Below are 19455 nucleotides of genomic sequence, written 5' to 3'. Positions count from 1 at the left end.
AAGCCCCAGACCTCCAAGTACGCTTGGTCTCCTGGAAGCAGAGGAAAGGGGTTTGGACGCAGACCTGAGGTCCAACCCAGCCTCTGTGATCACAGGCCGGCTGTCCCTGAACAAGGTCCTGTATCTCTTGGGCCTCAGATTTCCCATCTGTAAAATGGGAGTAGCAAGAACAAGTTCTGGGAGGTGTGGGAGCCTCAAAACATATCCCAGGATTGAAAGCCTTAGCACCGGCTGAGCCCAGAGCAAGCACTGGGCCCCTGGAAGCTGAAGGTGACTCCTGGTCTGGGCCTCCCCACAGTGCGTGGCAGCGCCTCTCCACTCCAGGTCTGCCCCAGGCCAGCACGGGGAGCAGTCCAGAGCTCCCACCTGACACCACAACCACGACTGCACTCACCTCTCCTCTCAGCCGCTGGGTCCACTGCACTCATGGCACGCACGCAGCTGCCCAGGCAGACGGGGGACTGCCACCCAGACTCTGCCTGCACTGAACGTGGATCCCACGTACTAGCCAGGTTCAGGGTTGCATCGCTGGGGTGGGGAGGATCATGGGATGGAGGAGAGAGATGAGGCTTTGTTGGAGAAGCCACTCTCCCTTTCTGGGTACAGCACCTCCTAGAGAAGGTGCCCAGACTCCTGATCAGAGCCCTCTCCTGAGTGGTGCCCCCTTTGCAGAACAGCTGCTCACAAAGCTCTTCGGTCACAGGCAGAGGCAGTGGTACAGTGGTGCAGAGTTCCAGCCTTGGACAAGTCAGAGAAGGCATATCATCAACAAATACCTGGATGGAGCAGTAATCCTTCCAACCAATTAAGAAAAAGACCAAGGAACCAAAGAGAATATAGCAAAGGACAGGAAAAGCAATTCGCAGCTCAAACCCACAAACCTAACAAACGTGGAAAGATGTTCAGCCTCATTCAGTGACCAGGGAATGCAGGTTAAAACCGAATATCTTGCACATTTCGCTGGCACAGGCATTCATTGACGTAAAGGCTTAGAGTTCACTGACATAAAGGCTTTGTTCATTGACAAAAAGTACTTCATAGTATCTAGTAAGGCTGAAGGCGTGCATACGCTATGAGCCAGCAATTCCACGTCTAGGTGTATCCCAGTGTGACCTGCCTTTGTACGTGTACACACACTAAGGATGTTTACTGCAGCACTGTGGCAACAGCAAAAGAATGGAAACACCTTAAATGTCCAAGAGTGGAGGGATGGCTGAATAAACTGTATCATCACACAACTGAATACAGCCATTTAAACTGAAGAAAGTACTCGCTATGGACCTATTAGGATAAGCCTGATGTTTAAGGTTTTCAAAAAACTGTAAACAGATACTTATAGTATGGTCTCATTGATTTAAAAAACACACAAGACTATCTATAGCGCGTGTGAGCTAAAAGAATTTAAAACAAAACAAAACATGGAGGAATCACCCAACTCTTGGTGACCATTACATTCCAGGAAGAGATCAAGTAAACTGGGGTGGATCGTGAGGACGGGGATTAGTTCTATTCAGACAGAATATGCAAAAACATGAGCATTTGTAAATCTGGCTGTCACATGGGATTCTATTATCTTTTATATTTTGAAATATTTTTATACTGAAAAGAGGGAGTACAGATTTTAAGATGAAAATTCAGAAGCTATAAAAGATAAATTCAACAACATAAAGATTTAAGAAGCAGAGGGCAGCAGGAGAAGGGAGAGAGAGAGGATGAACAGTTAAAAAACAAATGACAAACTAGGAAAAGTATCTCTGTAACATAATATGTATCAGACCAATGCATTCCCTTAGCCTGGAATGTGCTCATGCAAGTCAATAAGGAAACAAGTCAACAAATCAGACAGAGGAATAGGCAAAGGACATGAATGAGCAGTTGACAGTACCTAATAATAAAGGCACAGAGGAAAGACCCATTCTTCACTGATCGTAACAGCAACGCTCCAGAGGCCTGAGAGCACACGCTGCTTGGGGAGGTGGGGAAACGGGCCCTCTGTTAGATCACAAGTGGATCAGGGTGACCTTTTTGGAAGTGACCTGGCAATATCTGTCAAAATCCCCTTAGCCTGGGAATTCCATTGCTAGAAGTTTATTCTACAGAAAAGGCTCCTATATTTGCATGAACTTTTCTATCACAGTCTTTACAGACAGCCCTATTTGTGACAGTGAAAGATGTAAATGACTTGAAATTCTACCGAAAATCCACAAGGACCCGTTTAGAAGCATAACCACACAAACAACGAACGGAACGCTACGCAGCTGTGAAAAAGAGGATGCAAATGCATGCACGCCGACACCAGATTATCTCCCAAGTACATGATGAAACTTTAAAAAGGTGGGTGGAGAGCAGTGTTCTGTGTATCTCCAATGCCCTTTTAACAAAAGACTTACACGCATATATGTGGATATGTCACTAAAGGAATAGATTATTCAAAGGATGCGCAAGAAACTAAGGGGGCAGGGGTCTAGAATGGGGGAAAGGCCTTCTTTATATCATATACCGTTTTATTTATTTATTTATTTATTTATGTATGTATGTATGTATGTCTGTGTTGGGTCTTCGTTTCTGTGCGAGGGCTTTCTCCAGTTGCGGTGAGTGGGGGCTGCTCTTCATTGCAGTGCGCGGGCCTCTCACCGTCGCGGCCTCTCACATTGCGGAGCACAGGCTCCAGACACGCAGGCTCAGTCGTTGTGGCACACGGGCTCAGTAGTTGTGGCTCGCGGGCTCTAGAGTGCAGGCTCAGTAGCTGTGGCTCGCGGGCCTAGCCGCTCTGCAGCATGTGGGATCTTCCCAGACCAGGGCTTGAACCCGTGTTCCCCGCATTGGCAGGCAGATTCTTAACCACTGTGCCACCAGGGAAGCCCCATATACCCTTTTTAGGTTTAATTTTTTTTAACGGGTGAGTGTGATACACTTTCAACTAAAATTTTGCTAAAAGGAAAAGAGGAGAGGGAAAAAAAAAAAAAAAGGAATGTAAACTCTGGAGTCTCACACACCCGGACCTGCATTCCAGACCGACCACTTATTGGCTGCACAAGTGTTGGATCCTCTCTGGATCTCAAGTTTTCTGCTGCATCAAATGGAGATAAAAACAGGGCACTTCCTTCTAGGGTGGGTGGATATGCCAGGTAAGAGGGGCTCTAAGGTTGTTACCGGGGAGAAGTAGAAGCAGCTGGTCTCAGACTCCAGAATGCGCTTCATCTTTCCCCCTCATGGATCCAATGGACACAGGCCATTCTTCTCTCTCCTTATGTTCCACTCCGCAGACAGGGAACAGCAGGGGCAGGGCCACCAGGCACAGCTATGCAGACTGGGTGTGTGTGGCCAGGCCTGGGTAGGGAGTGAGGGCTGAAATCCAGCCCTCCCTTGGCTTGTCAAACCGTCACCCTCGTGCAGGGCTGTGTCCAATCGCAGAGGTCATTCATTCTGCTTTCCGTAAAGGCTCTGTACAGGCTAGCAGCAACATCATTTACAGCAGAGAAATTTAACCCTTCTCCAGAATCCTTGCCAGGTTATAAAGAGCCCAGGGAAAAGATCTGGGGGTACATAGACCAGGGGCGGGGCGTAGCCATTCGGGAAGTTGGTACAGTCATCCCATCCGTATTTATCTTTTCATGTGTCATTTCCTCTGAATTCGCAGGAACACCCTGTTTTACCAGCAGAAGTGGTTTCTAGGGAAAGAGTCCTGCCACCTTTGGCCCATCGACACCCACTTCGTATACCTTGGGCAGCTGAGTGATGTTCTAAGTGAGGTCACCCTGAGATGAATCCTGAGTGGGGGAAGGAAAGCCAAGGGGACACACCCTTGCCCCGCCTGCCTGCTCCTCAGAAGGGCTTGTCTGCAAGAACAGCCCTGTCCCAGGGCAGGTTTGGGGTCCTGAGGCCTCCAGGGACACGGTGAGGCTGGGCAGTCCAGAAGAAACAGGAGCTGACAGGGACTGCGGGCCTACTGCACCCAGGGCACAGCCTCAGGCACTGAACTACAGCAGGAAACAAGGTAACAGGCCTGTGCTCCTGGAGTGCACACCTGGGGAGCGGGGGGAGGGGTGGGGGGAGACACCTGACAACCACATAGATAAATAAGAAAAGGTGCCACGAAACACACGGTGAGGGCTTCCCTGGTGGCGCAGTGGTTAAGAATCCACCTGCCAATGCAGGAGACACGGGTTCGAGCCCTGGTCCGGGAAGATCCCACATGCCACGGAGCAACTAAGCCCGTGCACCACAACTACTGAGCCTGTGCTCTAGAGCCGACGAGCCACAACTACTGAGCCCACGTGCCACAACTACTGAAGCCTGCACGCCTAGAGTCCGTGCTCCGCAACAAGAGAAGCCACCGCAGTAAGTCTGTGCACCGCAACGAAAAGTAGCCCCTGCTCAGCGCAACTAGAGAAAGACCGCGTGCAGCAATGAAGACCCAACGCAGCCAAAAATAAATAAAATAAGTAAATTTATTTAAAAAAAGAAGAAGAAGGAACACACGGTGAGGCCATCAGAACAGGGCAGTGGAGCAGAGGGAGATGGGGCAGCACCTTGGGATGGAGTGTTGGCAGGTCCCTGAGGGGCTGACTCTTGACCTCAGACCTAAGCGAGAGGCGGTCATGGAAAGGTGGGTGGGGGAGTGGGAGCAGAGGTTCCAGCCCGAGAGAAGAGCAAAGACCCTGGGGCCTGTGGGGTGTAAGTAACAGAAACAAGTCCAAAGTGACCGGAGACAGTGAGGAAGGGCCAGTGGCGGTGCCAGGGAGACCCGCTGGCCGGGTGGTACAGGACGTCACAGGCCACCCTGGAGCCTGGACGTTACTCAGGGTTCCATGAGAAGTCACTGGAGGGTATGAACAGAAGAGTGACACTCTGGATTCATTTTTTAAAGATCCCTGGGGCTGTTCAGCAGCTCTTGTGCAAAACCTCATTTAATTTTTTTTTCTCTTATTTAATTTTTAAAACACTCTGTGTGGTAGTCCTCTTTCATTCTCATTTACAGATGAGCAAACAGGCACACAGAGGTACATTAAGGGTCCCGGGGTCTCCAGAAATAAAGAATTCAAGCAGTCTGAACTGCTCAGAAGCCCTACACTCTCTGGCCCCCATGAATTGGGGGGAGCTGTCTGGGGTGGATCTAGAAAAGCTCCTGCATCTCTAGGGCCTCAGATTTCCCATCTGTAAAATGGGAGTAGCAAGAACAAGTTCTGGGAGGTGTGGGAGCCTCAAAACATATCCCAGGATTGAAAGCCCGCAGCCTTAGCACCGGCTGAGCCCAGAGCAAGCACTGGGCCCCTGGAAGCTGAAGGTGACTCCTGGTCTGGGCCTCCCCGCAGTGCGTGGCAGCCCCTCTCCACTCCAGGTCTGCCCCAGCCCAGCACGGGGAGCAGTCCAGAGCTCCCACCAGACCCCAAAACCACGACTGCACTCACCTCTCCTCCCAGCCGCTGGGTCCACTGCACTCATGGCACGCACGCAGCTGCCCAGGCAGACGGGGGACTGCCACCCAGACTCTGCCTGCACTGAACGTGGATCCCACGTACAGGCCAGGCTCAGGGGGCGTTGGAGTCCTCAGTGGCCAAGCCGCTCTCCCTTTCTGGGTACAACCCCTCCTAGAGAAAGTGCCCAGTCCCACGGGGCGTGGCCCCAGACCTCCAGCCAGAGCCAAGCTGTCCCCCTCCCCCGGCAGCTCCAGGGGCAGCACCCGCTCCACTTTGACCAGTGCCTTATTTGCAGAGTGGTGTCCCCTCTCCAGAGCTGGTACTCCCAAAGGCCCCCAGCAGGGACGCTACAGGGCCAAGTTCAGTGCACGCCTGAATTTCTATCAGGAGCCCACCAGGGTCAGAGTTGCTGAGGGTGGGATTAGGACAAAAGGGGAGGATTGTGCAGGGTGGTGTGCGGCGGGGCAGCACGGCCTCTGGGGTGGGGTTTCTGGAGGAGAAATGAAACTGCGGAGAATGAAAACAAGACCTCCGTTTCCTCCATCAGCCTGTCCCCTGGGAACAGCGAAGCCGATAAGAGAGACCCTTTTGAGATCGTTTCACATCAGTAAGATGTTTCCACAAATCAGCTGTTTATACAACTCTCCTGGAGGTAAAGGTTACCAATGAGGAAGGGGAGGGGCGGCTAGCATTCTAGGTGTTGCTGGGGAAGGTGCAGACCTTCCAGTCTGACCAGTGGTCCCTCTGGGGCAGGGCCAGGGCAGAGCAGGTGGGACTGCTGGCACGAGGGCTGCCAGGTCATCAGGGATGACCCAGAGCCTCCCCTGCCAGGGGCTCACGCAGCCCCTGTAGGGAAACAGGGAGGCAGATCTGAGCACGCACAGAGCCGGGAGGCACCCAGAGGACACTCTGAGCCCCTTCCCAGCCCAGCTCCGCTCTGGTCCACTGAGACCCTCCGTGTTGAAAACCTACAAACACACCTCTGAGCACAAACACACGAATCCCTGTTCAAGCACAGGAGCACAGCCCAGAATAAACATGACCCCTACACACTCACACACACACTCACACACACACACACACACACACACCTCTCCCCCTCTCCGCCCCCCACCGCCCCCCTCTCTCCTCCTTCTTCCTCCTCCCTGCTGGCCCCACTTCCCGCCACAACGGACAGCTTCTGGGGCCTGCTGGGCCTCCTCTGCCAGGGCGCTGTCTTCCCCCATCTTTCGAGAAGGGCACTGCCCACCGGCTTCCTTCAACTTCAGCTCCGGCTCCAGCGAAGTTTGTTTGTCAGGTTGCAGGTCCCTTGGGTTGTCACCCAGGGACCTTGAGATTTGAGAGGGGCCAGGAGTGGCTGAGCCAGTCCTCTGGGGATCTTGTCATCTCCAAAAGTTGAGAAAAGGGGAGCCCTGGGCTCCTGGCTTGGGGCGGCCAAGCCCAGCTCCCGGGAAGGGAGCCTCACCCCAGCTGTGTTCAGAGGTACCCGGGAATATGGGTTGTCGAGCAGGGGGCTGCAGGAAAGCAAAGAGGGGGGGACACTCGGCCTTGTAAGCGTGTTCCCGGGGCCAGGGGAGGCAATGTCAGGCACGGGGCAGAGGCCGCTGCCCCGGGGCAGGGCACCCCCCCAGTGAGCGTTCACTCACCATCCTCCTGGCCTGTCCCAGCCTCTCTGCACCTGCACCTGATCTTCATCTTCCTGCTACCAAGTCCAGGAAACCCCTAGGCCTTCCCCTGCCCACCTCCCACCCCATTCAAGCCCTTTGGGGCTCAGGCCCTGAGGCATTAGCAATTCCAGACTCATCCTGGCTCCCAGTCCTGGGGGAGGCGGAGGGGGGCAGGACTGGGGCAGTCTGGGCCTGGGGACTGAGGATTCCAGTCTCGGGCTTGCTCGGCAGGTTTGGGCCGTGCCCACGCCGCCTCTCCCCAGAGCTGCTGGCCCAGGGTCATAGAGGGTGCCCCTGGGCGGGCACCCTAGATCTCACGGAGGGCGGTGCCGGGGGTCAAGCCACGAGCCAGAACCCTGGGCTCTCTGCCACTCACGCCCAGGAAAACCCCGGGCTTTGCCAGCAGCTCCTCCCCTCTGCCCTTCTGGGAGCCGTTGTGGTCCTCAGGCTGGAAGGGCAGGAGCTGTCAGTCCCCTGCGGCCTGCGCATGAGCACCACCCTCAGGGCCAGACCACTTCCTCTTTCCGAGGAAGCCTGGTGCCAGAAGCTGGCTCAGAGAAACCGAGGCACAGAGGAGACCCTGAGAAGGCCCAGGAGACTGCGCCACCGCGGGGCCCTGGCCCCTTCTGAAGGTGGGAGGCCAGACAGGCGTCCCCATCCATCCTCTTGGCCTCTTCCACGAGCCCTTCCTCCTGCCTAGAAGCTGTCAGGATCAGCGTCCTGGGACAGGGTCCCTCCTGCCCCCAGGAACACACCCAAGCCTGGCCAGTTCACCTGGCCTTCCCGGCCTGTCAGTCCAGCTGTTCCGGAAAGAGAACATTTTCTTCTCACTCTATTTGGACAGCTGCGGGGACAGTGACAGTGAGAAGAGAGTGTCTGATTATTGAGGGGTGTGGTGTGCAGGGGACAGGGCCACAGGGCCTCTGAAGTGGCCGAGGGTCTGGAGCTGGGGAGGCCCCAGATGGGGGGCTGCGTGAGGGGCTGGGAGGCCTGGGGCCACCCGACAGGGTCAGCGTCCCTCAGCAGCACCATCAAGAGAACAGCTGGAGGGGCTTCCGGCCCAGGTCCGGGGCTATAGGAGGAGGGACGAGGGGCTTCCGGCCCAGGTCTGGGGCTATAGGAGGAGGGACGAGAAGCCCAAGGCACCAGGGAGACCGATTCCCATCTTTAGGGAATGTGCTCGGTTACAGGGTGGGGTAAGGATGCCTCTGAGGCCCAGCCCCAAACCTCCTCTGGCCTCACTCCTGGACTCTCCTCTGGCCTCACTCCTGGACTCTCCTCTGGCCTCACTCCTGGACTCTCGGGCCCAGCAGCCCCTCCTCTGCAGGTCCAGGGCTGACAGGCGGGGCTCCAGAAAGGAAGACAAGGCACCCACAGGACAAGGCCAGAGGACCTGGAAACGGAGCTTCCTCCGCCCTGGGAGGCGGGAAGTAGGCCCGCGGGGTCAAGCCAAGGCTCTTCCTCCTGCCGCTGCCCACCCTCCCTCCTTCTCGATGGTCGTCTCTCTCCCTCCCCTCCCCACCCCTCCCGGCCCCTGTCCCCTTTCCAGCCACCCATCCTGCTGTCACCTTGTCCCCATCTCCAGCTCCTCCTGCCTGCCTCCCCCGCCCCAGTTATGTAAGGGGCCTGAGAACACACAGAGGGAGCTTTGTTGTCAAACCAAATCCATACGGAGCCGGGATCGGCCGGCGCAGCTGTTCCCCATTCCCTCCGCCTTGTCAGGGGTGAGGCACCGGGCAGGAAGCCCCCCCACGCCTCCATTGGGGGAGGTGGGGGGCAAAACACACTGGCCCCAGGGCCCCCAGGCAGCTGAGTGGGTGGCCCCGGACCAGCCACCACCACGTGGGACCACAACAGGGGAGCAGCTGGCCCCCAAGACAGAGGAAAGCCTCAGTGCAGAGCCAGGGCCCCAAAGCCCAGAGAGGAGAGCTCTGGGCTAGGAGCAGGGCTGCACAATGACGGCCTGGAGGGGGGCCCAGACCCACACCAGTGGACCCCATTCTTGTCCACACGCGGATGCAGGCCCATGTTCTCTCTGCCACACAAGCCGTGTACATACTCTCCCGCGCACACGCACACACACGCGCACACACGCGCGCGCACACACACACGCGCGCGCTGTGTGCGCTCACCTGGAGGCATCTGAGCAGAAATCTCCTCCCTGCTCTGATCAGCCTCCTCCATCCCAGCAGGTACCTCTGGAGAGAGGAGGGTGGAGGGCAGAGGTCAGAAGCCAGAGAAGCTCCACCAGCCACCTCTTCTGTGGAGGCCCTCTGGCTCCGGGATGAGGTCCTGCCTTCCGGCCCAGGAAGATGTCCAAGAAGGGAGGTGAGGGCCCAGGAAGCTGAGCTTCAGATCAGAGCATCCGCACCCGGGGGCAGGCCCTGTCCCTTCACCCAACCCGACTGCTGCACGAGCGTCCCGCTCGAAGATGCTGGGGCCGCCAACAAGAGGAGGCGCTCCTGAACCTCCACGGCTGCAGGGCACCCACCCGAAGTCCAGCTGCCACATCAGGCAGGACAGCAAGGATGCCGGGGCCTGGGTGAGGCGGGGGCAGAGGCACAAGGGAAAGAAGAGGAGGCAGACACAAAGGAAGAGGGATGGCTCGGGGAGGAGCTGAGAGAAATCTGAAGGAGAAGGGAAGGAAGGCAGGCGGGTCGGAAAAAGAGGAGAAAGAGGAAAAGGACCAAAGAGGGGACAAGAGGAGAAGGGGGCGTGTGGACAGAAGGGCCCACACCTCCTGCAAGGATGCTTGCACACCCTCTCAGCCGGACAGGCGGGTCCAGGAGAAGCAGCACAGGGCGGGGGCGTTTCCAGAGCACTGGTCCCAGCCCACCCAGTCCCACCATCAGCCACGCCCCAGGGGTTTCAGCCTCAACAATCCTGGATCATTGGAACCAGAGGGCAAACCAGGACCTTGGAGAAAGGAGAGACAGGGGTGGGATGGAGCACAGGAGAGGCAGCCCCTGTCTGGGGGAAAAGTCGCTCTGAGACCTTGAACAGTAAGTTACTTTTCTGAGTCTCAGCTCCCACCTTTGCAAAAAGAAAGAGTTACCGAGAGGCTACCACGTGCCAGTGCGGTGCCGGGTGCTGGGGACACGATGGGGAGTCAGACGGTCACGGGTCCTACCCGACAGTCTAACATCAGCCAGGACCTCTGAGGCCTCCCGAGCTCGCCAGTGTCTATCATCTGTGCTCTGAGATCCATCCCATGAGCTGCGCTGCGGCAGACGCTATTAGCCCAGTTATCGGATGGGCTGATGGAGAACCAAAGTCCCAGACCTGCCTGAGGTCACACAGCTGGGGGCGGACAGAGAAGACAAAGGCCACCTGCCTGGCTTCCTGGCCCCGAAGGAAGGCACTCTGCAGTCTTTGGGCCGCACCCTGAATCACAGAAAACCCACCAGCCAGCACTTACAGAGCCAGGCCCCAGGTGCTGGGACATGATCTGAAACGCACTCTGGTTCAGAAGTGAGAAACCGAGGCTCTGTGTCAGGCCCAAGGCTGTGCAGCCCTGCCCTCCCCCACCCGTCTGAGCTCACGGGTGGTAGGGTCCCCTGATGTCACAGGCTGGGACCTGTGGGAGGGTGGGGTAAGTGACAAGGGTGCCCGGCCGTCAGGGGAGCCTCAGAACAGGCTCGAGTCGGATGCAATCTAGGAAGGGGACTGCCAACGGCGCCCAAGCCTCCGTCAGGGGACAGTGGGAGCAGAGGTGGGGAGCTGAGAACACGCGGCTGGGGAAGTAGAACAGTCTGACCGGCGCCCAACGGAGGTTTTCAAATAAAAAGGGTTTTAAGCCGAGACACCCTCTCTCCCACTTTCAAATGAGATTTTATGTGGAAACCCAATACGTAGAAGGAATAAGAGTGGAGTCGTTTGGGGTGAAGCAAGAATGGGGGCGAACCCGCCTCTTGAGCCCTCACTCCTGAGCTGACACCCCAGAGGGTTCCACCCCTGGGGAGCTTTTCGTGGACCCGGATAAGGGGAGAGCTGACATTGGGCAGGAGGGGAGGTTAGGACCAGTCTGTGCAAGGACCCAAAAGCATGGCTGAGGAGGGGATGGGGGCAGGAATGTGACCAGCTGCCCCTGGCATGGGGAAGTGGGAGGATGCCCTCCCGGTGGGCAGACTCCTGCCCACCCCACCCCCAGGGCTCCTGCCTGCCTCTCCTGTGTCTGAAAAGGCTGCCAGGCCAGGCTCCAAACAGCTCAGCTGTCAAAAGGGAAACTCTTTGCCCTTCACCCCAAGAAAAGGGGGAAGCAAAGCAGGGACACAGTGAAGACACTGTAGCACTTAGTATTTGTTAGACATCATTCCAGGCATGAAGGACACGGCAATGAGATGACAGGCTCCTGGAGCTTACGTGAAAACCCTAAAGAGTCAGGGAGGAAAACGCCTTGAGAGTTTTCAAGCCCATTTCACACCACACACATGCCCCTCCAATGCCTGCATCTCCTCTGGACCGTCCCTGCCAAGGTCACGGGTCCAAGCTTGAACACCTTCCGCCGCAGGGCACTTGCCCCCTACACAGGCAGAGGCCTGCTCCTGAGAGCTCCAGATGGCCACACTGAAGACCCTGGGTCCTCCCCACCCAGCCTAGGCAAGGGAGTCCACAGAGCACTGAACACACCGTTAAACGTGCAAGTTTTACTTTTGATCACGACAAAATATGAAGCTTCATCTCGAGTTTTGCTGGTTCTGAGTCAATTGCTCGGAACCAAAGGAAATGAGCCGTCTCCCTTCTCACCTGCCCAGAGTTCCCAGGTCCCTGGGTCTCTGGCACCGCCCGTCCCCTGCTTTGCTCCCCTCCCGTGACCTTCAAGCGGTGGGTTGCCAGGGTGGGCCCCTGCTGGCCCCCACTTCTGTCCTGCCATCCCTTCCAACCAGGCCTCCCTCCTCCTGACCTGAGTGACCTCTGAGGAGCAGAGGGGAAGCAGGTCTTTGAGGAGCCTCTCTGGCCTCGAGCCAGGCCAGGCCAGGGTCCAGGAGAGCCCCAGAGCAAAAGGTACTGTGGCCTGGCAGGAATCTGGGGATGCCAGATGCCAGGAGCAGCCACCTCGTCCGGGTCCCCGCGCTCAGACCCCCGGAGGACCCCTCCCCTTCCCCACGTGTCGCCGTGGTTGCCGGATGAGGCCTTGCAGCCTTGTGGGCGGCAGCGGGGGAGCCACATTTCCAAGGAATAGGAGCCGATGGGCAGGCCAGATGGAAGCAATTACCGGAGGGAAAGGGGGAGAGGTGGGGGCCGGCAGGGGCTGGGAGGGGCCGCAGAGGGGAGGGAGGAAGGAGAGCCCAGCCCTGCCCAGCTGAGAGAGGCAGGGGATGGGGAGGCAGGACCGACAGGACAGACGTGGGCTTCGGGGCTGCACAGAGCCCTGGGCTGCGAATCGGGAGGGCTGTGTTCTCGTCACCCACACCCGGTGGCCTTGAGCAAACCCTGTCACACCTCTGAGCCTCGCCCTCTTCATGGGTCACAGGGCAGGGGAAGATGAGCTTGCAGAGTTGCAGGGCAGTAGCGAACTGGGCTGAAAAGTGCAGGTTTTGGACACAGGCCTAGCTAGGAGTCCCAGCTCAGCTGCTTAGGAGTCGTTTGACCTTGGCCGAATGGGTTCATCTTCCAGAGCCTCCATGGCTTCAGTTACAAATGGGCTTAATGAAAGGCCGTGCTTACGTGAAGTGACGTAAATAAGTGGACAGCACTTTTTTTTTTTTTTTAGGTTTATTGGGTCAGGCTTTTAATAAGTGCTCGATAGATAAATCATAACTAGTTTTGTTATTTACTAAGTCCCGTTTTACTATTATAAGGACAGGTATTTGCAGAGGCTGCACGGGCAGAGGACACAGGGCAGACCATGGACACAGGAGCATCACCGCAGGCCCTAGAACGTGCACCCCGGAGGAGGGTTTGGACCCACGCAGAACAACAGTGCGCGAGCCCGGCACTCTGCACACTGCTCCGTGCCCTCTTTCTAGCAACCATGGTCCCCACCCTGCCCAGGAAAGCAAGATCCTGGGGCCCCTGACACACTGGGGCTTTGAAGTGAAGCTGCAGACAGGAAGAAGGGGCCATCCTACGGCCAGGCCTTCCTCACCCCCGCGGCCCAGGGGGCCACCCCCCCGGCCACCCCCCGGCCCCAGCGGCACCCTCCTCCCTGCTGGGCTCAGGGCAGAGGCCAGGGCTTCAGATTCTAGAGCGTTCACATCATCTCTCTGCAGGATGGCTTGGCGGGGTGTGGGGTGGCAGAGATAAGGCAGTCATCCGGCTGGAGGTCTCCCGGTCCCAGGCAAGGGGCCAAGATTAAAGTAAAACCTGCAGCTTGGGATGGCCTTCCTCACGCTGAAGAGCGATCCACCCAGTGCAGCCCCTGGCAGAGTTCACCCCGTGCCAGCCTCCGGGGCACCAGTCGGAGGCCCGTGGCACCTGGCTGGGGCCCACGCATCACACACAGCTGCTCCCACTTGCAGCTACATTTGACCACTTCCTCTATCCGTAGAATAAAGAGCGTCACTCACACTCACATTCACACACACACACACGCGCACACACACACACTAGGAATGTGATACAGGTCAGGAATGAACGTGAGGCCAGGGGTGGCCGCAGCCCCTCCAGGGGCACTCAGAACACTCGTGTAGAAGTGCTGAGCACCTCTGGGAAGGGGTGACAAACGAGAGAGGGGAATTAATGACTAGAGGCACCCAAACCTGCCTGCCCTAGTCATTTCCTCAAGGAAACCAAAGGTTTCAGGTCAAGGCCAAGAGTCGAGAAGGAAGGAGGACCCGAGGTCGAGAGGCATGAGAAACCAGCTCGTTTCTGCAGGGAAGTGTGCAACCCCAGGGCAACTGAGGAGTCAGGAGGGGGAGGCAGGCCCTGCATGTTTTCTGGGTGTCCCCCCACCTGACTGCCCTGCTCCCTGGCACCGAGGGTCCAACTCCCAGGGCCTGGGGACTCAGCTGGCTTGTGGTGGATGCCTTGGGCATAATCTGTAGGTCTGGCTCTCAGACTCTGGGACCCTCTGGGACATTGATCTGAAGGGTCCCTTTCAGGAGGCTGGAGGTTCGCACCCCACCATGGGCTGGGACCCCTTTGTGTCATTCTGAGATGGAGGGATCCCTTCCCCACGACGGCGGGGGCAAACCTTTGAGCTGCTCTGAGAGGAAGAATTCGCCCAGAGAACATACCCAGGTAGGGTCTGGGCGGGCACCCAGTGCAGGGCAGATACCAGGCCAGTAGGGGTAAACCACAGACGGCCACAGGTTGAGCTGGGGCACAGGAAGGGGGGACTGGCCTCTCTGCTCCAGTTGGTGAAGGGTAGGGGGGCCTCTTTCCAGGATTTGTTATATAATTCTGAAAGGAGCAGATTCTCGGTTCTCTCCAGAAAACTGGATCCCAGAGATCTAAGAGGGCTGGCAGGGTGGAGAGGCTGAGCGAGTCTGTTTCTGAGGAGTGGGGACTGAGTCACTGCTCTGGGTAGGGAAGGGGTGAGGGAGGGAAGGGAAGGCGGCCCAGAAGACGCCGAGGGCTTCCTTGGCCTGGGCCTCCACTCACGCCCGGGCCAGGGGCCTGTGGCTCTGAGCACAGCCCACTCCCAAGCCACAGATGCCTCTCCACCCACAGTCCAAGCAGAGGCTCCCGCGCTACTTTCCTAACTCCACCTCCCGTCTACCCTCCCCTCCTAACCCCTGACCACCCGGACTCTGGGGGAAAGCCCCCGACTCCTGGCTCTCCCTCAGCTGCTGGGAGGGAGACCCAGGGCTCAGGGGACAGACTAAGATCTCCCGCCCAACACATGGATGCTGAGGGATGGAGGCACGAAGAGCACGTGCAGGGGAGACACAAGCAGAGCCAGGAACAGGCTAGAGGGACCTGGGCCACCTCGGCTTGGGCAGGGGTTATTCACAGATGAGCTCCCGGCAAAGAGAAAAAGCCCCAGAAGTTCATTTCTAGGCCCCAAACAGCTGGCGCCTCCCAGGCACCCCCTCTAGAATTATGGGGCAGCTTTGGTGAGTGTGGAGAACTTTGGAGAGTGCGGGAGAACCGCTGCTAATAGCAAACACTCACATACCTCCGCCTCTGTGCAGGCACCTTCCACAGTGCCCAACGCCTTTATGATCCCCCCTCCCTGCCCCCCCGTGGCACAGCAAGGCTCAGGAGAGCACGGTATTGGTTTGTGCCTCTGGTGACACCCTAGCTGTACCAGGCCCGTTCCCAAGGTTCCGCAAAGAATAAGTCTGCCTGAACTTGGCTTCCACACTGTGCCTCCCCGCAGCGGTGGAAAGCACAGGCTTCTGTGAGAAGCGCATGGGGGTGCCAGCCTGTGGGTGGGCATGAGGTCACATGGGCACAGCTGAGCACCCGGACGGTGCCTGTAGCCCCAGTCCTCTGGCAGGAGCCCCCAACCCCAGCACTCGGGACCCAGTCTGCGGAACAGACGGAGGAAGTGGCAGCAGTAGGTCAGGCCTCCTGGGCCCAGAAGGAGCCTCCCCCAGGACTGAGAATGGAGGGGGCAGTGCTGGCAGACATGTTGGCAGCTCTGGGCTGCCTGGGAGGTCCCAGCCAGCAGGGGCCCCAGGGGGGCACCCAGCACAGATGGCTGGGCCCAGCGATTCTGCCCCCAGCTGGACTCCACCTTCACCCCAACCCCATCCCATCCCACTGCCCACCAACCAGGCAGCTCTGTGGCCCAGTGGCCTAGGCCCAAAGAGCCCCGCAACGTGGACTGGTGTATTGGGCACAGCCAGCCTGCAGCTAGCAGCCCCACCTTTGGGCTCTGCTTGGTGACCTTGGGTCTCCTGCACACAGCCAGACCCAGCAGAGCCTGCCACTTGCAGGCAAGCCAGCCCAGGATCTCCTGGACTCGGTGGGGCAGTTGTGGCCAGAAGTCGGCTCAGAGGATGTGCAGGGGTGGGGGCTAGAAACTTTCCAGAGAAGAGGACCGTCCCGTTTGCTCACTCCCAAGGAGCAGAAAGAATCGGCTTCCCGCGAAAAACTGGTCCAGGGCAAGGGATCCCAGGGCTATGGCCTCCCCACCCGGCCCCGGCCCCGCGCGGCGCCCACGTGCCCGGCCCGACCACCTCCCCGGCCGCGGCGCCGGGCGGGGAACCGGGCAACCGGGCAACCGGGCAGCCGGGACCCGGAGGCGCTCCCCACCCTCCCTCGCGGGCCCCACGGGGACCGGCCGCCGCGTACTCACCCTCGCGGGTGGCGCGGGGCGAGGCAGGACAGTTCCGCGCGCAGCTCCGATCCGCTAGGCGCACGGGCTGGAGGCGCGGCACTGGCGCGGCGGCTCCGCTCGGCCCGGTCCCTGTCCCGGGCTCGGGGCCGGCCTGCGAGCGGGTAAGTCCGCCTGCTGGGAGGCGGGGGCCGGGCACAGGCGGGAGGCGGGGAATGGGCCGGACACGCTTGCGCACACGGCCGGGGAGCCGACTGGGGAGCGGGCGGGCAGGAGGAGGAAGGGTGGGGTGGGGGAGGAGGAAGGACTCGACTCGGGAGATCCTGCTTGCGGGCGGGGCCGATGCCGGGGGCTCGCGATGGTCCGGGAGCCACGGAGGCCGGCGGAGAGGGCAGGCGGCGGGGCCAGGAGCGAGGGGCGCGGAGGGGTCGACCGACCGGGCAGGCGCGGAGGGGCGGGAGAGGAGGCTGGTGGGGTGAGGGTTGAGTTCTGGCGGGCGCAGCCTGTGAGTGGCACCAGGATGGATATGCCCAACGCAGCCTCTGTACACCCTCCTGGAAACAATGAGACCCAACAAAGGGTTCTCCGCTCTCCCACGCGATGAACCGTGTCCTTCCCTCGCTCGGGAAAGTGAGGCACAGAAGAGGGAGGGCCACCTGCACTCCCCATGCACGGTGGCCAGGTGCCCTGGACGGAGACCTGGACCCTCCCTCTGCCCTAGTCTCGACCTGCCACCCCCAAACTGCTCGCTCTGCAGCCTCTTTGCACACCCTCTCTTTGGCCCTGAGAAAGCTTCTCAGTTGCTGTTCCTTACTGAAGGCGCCAAACATCCTGTCTCCAGGGGAAACCCCATCAGGCCCTTACCCTGGTTCCTGGGGCCACCCACCCCAATCAAACCTGGGAACTACTCAGGCCGAAGAATAGTCCAAAAGTCACCCGCAGGACAATCCCCACCCCCCGAGACACTCTTTCATAGGTGCACAGCATTTACTGAGCGCTTAGTGTGAACAGCCTGATGCTGGGGGCTCCAGGGCTCCAAGGAAAAACGTAAGACACGCCCCGCCCCCCCCCCCCGGAAGCTTACTAGAAAGAAGGCTCACAGTGGACTCCCACTCAAAAATAAGTTAGGACATAAAAGCTTTTGCACAGCAAAGGAAACCATAAACAAGATGAAAAGACAACCCTCAGAATGGGAGAAAATGTTTGCAAATGAAGCAACTGACAAAGGATTAATCTCCAAAATTTACAAGCAGCTCATGCAGCTCAATAACAAAAAACCAAACAACCCAATCCAAAAATGGGCAGAAGACCTAAATAGACATTTCTCCAAAGATATACAGACTGCCAACAAACACATGAAAGAATGCTCAACATCATTAATCATTAGAGAAATGTAAATGAAAACTACAATGAGATATCATCTCACACCAGTCAGAATGGCCATCATCAAAAAATCTACAAACAATAAATGCTGGAGAGGGTGTGGAGAAAAGGGAACCCTCTTGCACTGTTGGTGGGAATGTAAATGGATACAGCCACTATGGAGAACAGTATGGAGGTTCCTTAGAAAACTAAAAATAGAACTACCATAGGACCCAGCAATCCCACTACTGGGCATATACCCTGAGAAAACCATAATTCAAAAAGAGTCATGTACCACAACGTTCATTGCAGCTCTATTTACAATAGCCAGGACATGGAAGCAACCGAAGTGTCCATCAGCAGATGAATGGATAGAGAAGATGTGGCACATATATACAATGGAATATTACTCAGCCATAAAAAGAAACAGAACTGGGCTTCCCTGGTGGTACAGTGGTTGAGAGTCCGCCTGCCGATGCAGGGGACACGGGCTTGTGCCCCTGTCCGGGAAGATCCCACGTGCCGCGGAGCGGCTGGGCCCGTGAGCCATGGCCGCTGAGCCTGCGCGTCCGGAGCCTGTGCTCTGCAATGGGAGAGGCCACAACAGTAAGAGGCCCGCGTACCGCAAAAAAAAAAAAAAAAAAAAAAAAAAAGGAACAAAACTGAGTTATTTGTAGTGAGGTGGATGGACCTAGAGTCTGTCATACAGAGTGGAGTAAGTCAGAAAGAGAAAAACAAATACCGTATGCTAACACATATATATGGAATCTAAAAAAAAAAAAAAAAAAGTGGTCATGAAGAACCTAGGGGCAAGACGGGAATAAAGATGAAGACCTACTAGAGAAGGGACTTGAGGATACGGGGAGGGGGAAGGGTAAGCTGTGACAAAGTGAGAGAGTGGCATGGACATATATACACTACCAAACGTAAAATAGATAGCTAGTGGGAAGCAGCCGCATAGCACAGGGAGATCAGCTCGGTGCTTTGTGACCACCTAGAGGGGTGAGATAGGGAGGGTGGGAGGGAGGGAGATACAAGAGGGAAAAGGTATGGGGACATATGTATATGTGTAACTGATTCACTGTTATAAAGCAGAAACTAACACACCATTGTAACACTATTATACTCCAATAAAGATGTTAAAAACAAAAAATAAGTTAGGACAGGATGTGACCAAGTGTAAGGTGTGCGTAACTGACAAAGAGGGTTCACGGAAATGCCAGCTCAGGCTCACTTCAGCTGAAACTGGAGGGTTTATCTGCTAAGAACATATAACAGAGGAAGCTCTACGCTGCGTAAGCAAAGTGGAGAAGGCAGGGTGAAGATAGAGGGCTTCAAGTGCTTCCACAGGTGACTCTCCATCCTAAGTCCCACCTTGCGGGTGGGAAGTCCCACATTTCCCCAGTGTCTAAATTATGCTTGAATAGTGCCTTTGGCTTTTTCAATCAAGCATTCATCCAACGAATGTTTATTGTGTATCAGCTCCAGGTCTGGCACAGTGACTAAAGTCTCTGCCTGGGTCAAGGTTAGAGGAAGAGGGAATAGCCTTCCTGGTACGTGGGTGGGAAAAGTGGCCCACAGAGAGTAAGCAATCACCCAAAGCGACTAGGTGAGTGTGGCAGAGCTGACCTGAGAATCAGCCCAGCTCCTAAACTTTGCAAACTCCTTAATGAACTAGATCTAAACACAGTTGGCAGTTCTTGTTATGAGCCATGTAAACTTCACTCTGTGGGAAAACAGAACTGAAGGGCCAAATTTTGCTCCTGGAGACCTGATTTCCAACTCTGCCTCGGTCACTAAGTAGCTTTAATTTTCTTACTAGAAAAAAATGGAAATA

The 19455-nt window shown here is 57.0% G+C and overlaps 1 protein-coding gene across 11 annotated transcripts in view; it reads right to left on the bottom strand.

Moving 5' to 3' along the window:
* Positions 1 to 19455, bottom strand: part of ST3GAL4 (ST3 beta-galactoside alpha-2,3-sialyltransferase 4) — a 73951-nt gene that overhangs the window by 16880 nt on the left and 37616 nt on the right. The window contains exon 1 of one of the 11 annotated variants that reach the window (XM_033406960.2): positions 16278 to 17284. The exons of 7 other annotated variants lie outside the window; for them this stretch is intronic. The gene's annotated coding sequence lies outside the window, so the exon portion shown is untranslated. Of the gene's footprint in view, positions 1 to 5411; positions 6481 to 9219; positions 13160 to 16277; positions 17285 to 19455 lie in introns of those variants that run through there. 3 more of the 11 variants (XM_033406962.2, XM_049712836.1, XM_049712835.1) reach the window with 3 other exon arrangements.

This window comes from Orcinus orca, chromosome 8 (assembly GCF_937001465.1).
Source record: "Orcinus orca chromosome 8, mOrcOrc1.1, whole genome shotgun sequence".
Classification (NCBI taxonomy): domain Eukaryota; kingdom Metazoa; phylum Chordata; class Mammalia; order Artiodactyla; family Delphinidae; genus Orcinus; species Orcinus orca.
The sequence above is the reverse complement of the archived record's forward strand: the minus strand, read 5'-3'. Positions and strand labels throughout refer to the sequence as shown.